We start from the raw sequence: 6000 nt of genomic DNA, 5'->3' as shown, positions 1-6000 counted from the left end.
ATGCAGGCATGTGTGTCTACAGTTTTCAGACTTTTGGTTGTTTATGTACTGTAGCCAGAATCCCATATGCGGAGAAGTGGGAAGAAGAAGTCCTAGAAAAAGAAGAATGGATTTTAAAGTTAATGGAATATGTAGACGTGGTGAAGTTGACAGGAAAAATAAGAGATCAAAAAGATGAGAATTTTGCCAGAGATTGGAGGTTCTTTTCGGACTATTTGAGAAAAAAACTATAACCAAATGAGCAGAATTGGAGGAATAGGCAAGGGAAGGAAAATGAAAAAATGATTGTAACATAAGATATAATGCGACAGAAAATAAATGGTGTTGTGGTAACAGATAAAAGAATACAACAGGAACATCATGGACGTAAGGATGGAAAGTCAAAAGGTACTGTATTTTTCGCTCGATAAGACGCACCCGACCATAAGACGCACCTAGTTTTTAGAGGAGGAAAATAAAAACAAAAAAATTCTGAATCAAATGTTGACGAAGAGGAAGGAGGAGGGACGATTAGGCTAAGGCATCACAACAAGAGGCTCTGCACAGCTTTCCCTCTTGCTGTTCTGGCTTCAGCAATAGCTGCGCAGCCTGCATTCATTCCATAACACACACACACATTTCCCCTTACTTTTTAGGAGGGGAAAAGTGTGTCTTATAGAGCAGCGAAAAATACGGTAAGCAGTTATTATATTGAAAGTGAATTGACTATTTTCAAATTCTGTGGGGGAAAACTAACAAAATATCTTTAAAAAAGAATTTTTGGACTTCCTCAAAGCTGGAATATTGGCTCCTGATAAGAGTTACTTCCATTGCTCTACCCACTTTTGCCTCTGACCATGCCCATAAACAGCATGTTGGCTCTGGAAGGCTTGGTCTAGAGGGAATATAGCCCTTGGTCTCCAAGGTGAACTGGGCTATTTCTTTGGAATGGTAGATTGGAAATATGGGTAAGATTATACGTTCCTTCAGACTCACATTGTAGCATCTCCATAGCAGAGGGGAAACAGGAGTAAGGGCTACAAATAAATCATGACTAGTCTTTCATACTGTACGACTTCTCTGCAAAATAAAAAAATTCCTTCCAGTAGCACCTTAAAGACCAACTGAGTTAGTTCTTGGTATGAGCTTTCGTGTGCATGCACACTTCTTATCAGAAGAAGTGTGCATGCACACGAAAGCTCATACCAAGAACTAACTTAGTTGGTCTTTAAGGTGCTACTGGAAGGAATTTTTTTATTTTGACTATGGCAGACCAACACGGCTACCTATCTGTAACTGGACTTCTCTGCAGTTAGGGTGATTATGTGAGAATAGCTATGCCAGTGCTAGTAGAGACATTCATGTTTTTCAAAGTGCAGTAAGTGGTATATAGCAATAAAAATACAGGCATATTCTGTGTAAGGGGAAAAAAAATAACTATGAGCACTGTAGGATCTTCTCCCTGGTGAAAATTGGCACAAACAGCACCATTTTTCACCCTGAAATGCTGGAACTTGCAGCTCCACCCCCACCCCAAGGGGAATGAATACTCTACCAAGAGCACCTCTTGTCACCTATAACTTCTCAGCTGACTTCTCTGCCACTGCAGGTTAGTTGGGCGGAGGCAGAAAGACAGTAGTAGGGGTAGTGGAGCTGGTGCTTCAGACATGAGTGCTCTTGAACCTTTTGTAAGCACTACCAAAAGGAGGTACAGTGGTTAAGAACTTAATTCGTTCTGGAGGTCTGTTCTTAACCTGAAACTGTTCTTAATCTGAGGTACCACTTTAGCTAATGGGGCCTCCCACTGCCGCTGCGCCGCCGCTGCGCGATTTCTGCTCTCATTCTGAAGCAAACCTTCTTAACCCGAGGTACTATTTCTGGGTTAGCAGAGTATGTAACCTGAAGTGTCTGTAACCTGAGGTACCACTGTAGTCTCAAAAGCCTGGGCCTTTTAGAGCATCCTTGGGATGCTCATCCCAAATCCCCATGCAATGGAAAACATCGAAGGATGGCTTTTTCAGACAACACTGCTTTTGATGACACAGAAGCAGGCAGGACAATTTCCTTCTGATAAGTAGGCAACCATAACTGCACCATCACTACATTTTCTGGAGCAGCTTTTGCCTGATTCTAGATGCTTATTACAGTGACTTACAGGGATGAGAATGTGAAAAGATCCTGTATGAAACAGAGGAAAAAGTGATGTGGAAACAACCAAGAAACCAAGAGAAACTTTAAGCCCAACCTCTGGGTCTCCCTTTTTCAACCAAGTGATCTTGCTAGTTTGCCCTGTAAATCACCGTCTCTCCAGGCCTCTCTGCTCTGTCATTTCTGTGTAATTCAGGGAAAGTTAACCTGGGCTTTTTAAAAACAGCAATCGGTACTAGCGTGCCTTTAACACAGTAATAACACATGTCAAACTGCTATGGAATCTCTGCACTTATCCTCAGAGTTCTTTTATAACAAATTCACAAGTACTGTTTTCCTAAAAGCACCTTTCAAGTGATCTGCCTTTTACTGAAATGCGACTGCTTCTGTGTACTTATTTTTAAAATGGCTTGACAGAATTGCTAATGTTCTCGTTCCTTCAGGATATTTCCTAATACTTGTAGCCTTTTCATGTTTCTAATTAGGCCAGTAATGGTCCCTGAAGTTAAACCAATTAAAATTATTTACTGTGACACACAGTGTGAAGATAATTATCTGATATCTGAATCCAACTTCTGCTTACTTCGCAACATTACTTAATAGGAAACAGAGAAACTGATGCCTGTGCTTTCATTTTACTTGTCTACCAAATGTGTTTGCCCTATAGCAAACTGTTTAAATAAAGCATTAAAATCTTTGTGGTGCTAATCAAAATGTTTAAAATCCACTCACACTCCCTTTATAATTCTGAGAAGCATATAAAAACACTTGCACATTACCTTTCTACATTATGGTTGCTGACCAATGTAGTATTATACCCACATTGCGTCTAGAGAATGCAGCATCCGCAGTTGTTGTTTTTTTAATAAAAAAACAACACATTGTTCATTTTCAGGGTTTTCTTTCTCTTAAAATACCCACTTTCCCCTATCCCTTGTCCAGCTGCATATTCCCACACTACCACCTCTTCTGCCTCCAGAGGAAATGTTATTTGTATTTATTTATTTATTTATTTATTTTTAAAAAATCTTGTAACATTTTGATACAGTGAATACCAGAGCTGTTAAAGCAATACAAAAATTATCAGGGGGAAAACGTCATAACAGCAGCCACCAAGGGCCTGAGATTTGATATAGATAGTCAGTGAAAGTCAGTTAAATAAATCAGTATGCAACAGGCAGGGAGAACATCCCAAAGTAGGAGGCTCCCATGTTTCAGAAGGGAGAGCATTCTGCAAAGTGGGTGCCATTACTCTATTAGCAGATTCCAACCCCCCCACCCTGGACCGGCCTTCTTATAGAAGATGTTGCGGAATAAGGAAAACTGAAACGTTCCATCGTCACTCTTAACACCAATCCAGAGCGGGTTTTTGGTTGTTTTTTTTGCTTGGGGTGTCTTCTTCTTATTAAACTGGAAGAATTAATGAGAGAATAATTCTAATTTTAATGTTTATATACTTAAGTTTTAGATTTGTTGCATAGGAAACACAATGCATATGGAACTGAAAGTTCTATAGTTACATAAGCTTTTTGTTAAACATCTGATAGTAGCACGTGCAAAAGCAGTGAGTTTAGAAGTAAGAATTCTGCCTAAATTCAGAACCTTTCCTCCTAGAAAAACAGTGCAAGTACTCACCAGGACATTGTCACAGTTAAGTACTAGACTTTTAGCCAGTGCTTTTCTTCTACAAAAAAGTGCCAGTACTGCGTACCCCTGAATACCCCCAGGAAAAAAAGCACTGCCTAAATGCAAGGTAGAAATTGTGGAAGATTTTGGAGAGTAGGAGTGGCTGAATTTTATGCTAAAGCATGTTGCAATAAACCTTCAGTAGTGTCAAGGAATGTAGGATAACAAACTACAAAGAGCTCAACTCAATAAATATACACTCAGAACATGATTTATATGCATAATGCTGTGTTATAACACACCTCATGTATATTTTCTCTTTTGTTCCCATTGAAAATACAAATGCTAATATGTCAATAAAAGTTGTTGATGATGTACAGTATGGGTTGGTAGTCAACTATGCTTTATTCAGAGTATAGCCACTGAAATTCATGGAGTTAGTCATGTTCATTTATTTCAATATGTCTGTAAAACATAGGTGAACACCACACATGATATTCACACAGGGTTAGAGATTGTCCTGTCAATTTAAATACAACCATCTCTGTGGAAAATTACTCTAAAGTAGATCAACTTCATTGCGTGCGTGTAACATTTGGTTAAACCCTTTCCATGCGTATTGGCCCAATAGAAAGCAGTATCTATTGATACATCCATAGAGGCTTTTTGTGAGATCCCAAAACCTTTGGTGCTGTTTCAAGTGAAGCAACTATTGCTGGATGTCCACAGGTGCCCATGGCTTCTGGGGCAAGGTGTGTGACAACTAGGGAGATGACTTTCTCAATGGTAGAACCCTATGGAAGGCTTAGCTGAAACAGCAACACCAAACTACTGTTTATACCAAGCATGGGGAACATTTGGCTCTCCAGATAATGCTAAACTACAACTCCCATCAGGCTCAGACAGCATGGCCAATGGCTGATGACAGCTGTAGTCAGCAACATCTGGAGGGCTAATGGTTACCCACTTCTGATATACAACTGCTATTTTCATTGTAATTTTTAATTGTTTTATTATTTTCTTGTTTGGCTCTGAGGTTTTCATAAACTGTGCTGGATATATGTCTTTATTGAAATAATCCTGATACTACTATACATGAAATTAAATCATAATTTGAGGAGGGTAGATAATTGGATCAGTAATGTAGACAGGAAAGGCGTTGTAAGAGACATGGGTGGTGCTCTAGATAACATTTTGAATTGGTGGTGATGGGGGAATAGAGCAAAAAATTTCTACTGCCTTTCGGGAACCAGATCAGATAATCTGAACTCCAAAATCCCAGAAGAAATTGTAAATACCCCTGGATCAGATTAATGCTGAATGAAAACTTATACTACCCAACTCCTCCCCCCCCCCCTCACAGTTTGGTGCCTATTTGTGGGTGGCAGATTTGGAAGAAGCCTTTTGGTTATTTCTCAATTTCTGTGTGGAGAGACATTCAGGTGGTGACAAGACAGTAGCAGGTTTTTAAATAGCATTTTAATGATGATGTTTATCAAGTTCCTCTTAGCATTTGCAACCCAATGACACCCCCCCCCCATCCAGCAAAACAGCCACCACAAAAATGGTGGTGACTATTGTTTGTGGTGGCAGTTGCCATAAATCCCACAGATTCCTGTTTTAGGGGCATGTGGTGTTGGAAGTGGTGAGAGTTGCAGCCAGCTGTCTTATGTTCTCAATGAAATAAAAGGAGGGGGGCAAATACCACAGCTCCACTACTGCTCTGCTGCTGACAGTAACTCCATTTCCAGGAGCCATTTAACTCTGCACCATTAAATTGTCCTCATTTTGGGGCACACAGCTCCACAAATGTGAAGGGGAAGTTCTCTGTCGAGAAGTTTCTCCTCAGCAGCAGGTCAGACCATGGGACTAATAGCAAGCACTACAGTTCAGAATCTACCACAATTCACAATATTGTAGTGTGAAGTTTTGCAACAGGATTACGGTTTTCAGAAATTAAAACAACTACATTTGATGTGAAAGATTAATTAATATCACAAGAGTTGCAGAAGGAACGCATGTCGCTCAAAGAAAAACCAAGGGGATTGCTTCACATGGAATTGGGCCTGTTAAGGTATTCTTTGTTTTGACTTGTAGAAGAAGAAAAAGAAGAGTTTGGATTTGATATCCCGCCTTTCACTCCCCCTTCAGGAGTCTCAAAGCAGCTAACATTCTCCTTTCCCTTCATCCTCCACAAAAAAACACTCTGTGAGGTGAGTGGGGCTGAGAGACTTCAGAGAAGTGTGA

General features: G+C 40.0%; 1 long non-coding RNA gene across 1 annotated transcript in view; it reads right to left on the bottom strand.

Moving 5' to 3' along the window:
* Positions 1-3429: 3429 nt before the first annotated feature.
* The window catches only part of LOC309514356, a 509382-nt gene continuing 506811 nt past the window's right edge, over positions 3430-6000 (bottom strand). Inside the window, exon 12 of the long non-coding RNA XR_014211946.1 lies at positions 3430-3537. This is a non-coding gene — a long non-coding RNA (uncharacterized lncRNA). The remainder of the gene's footprint in view (positions 3538-6000) is intronic.

This window comes from Podarcis vaucheri (genome assembly GCF_965113315.1).
Source record: "Podarcis vaucheri genome assembly, chromosome: 11".
Taxonomy (NCBI): domain Eukaryota; kingdom Metazoa; phylum Chordata; class Lepidosauria; order Squamata; family Lacertidae; genus Podarcis; species Podarcis vaucheri.
The sequence above is the reverse complement of the archived record's forward strand: the minus strand, read 5'-3'. Positions and strand labels throughout refer to the sequence as shown.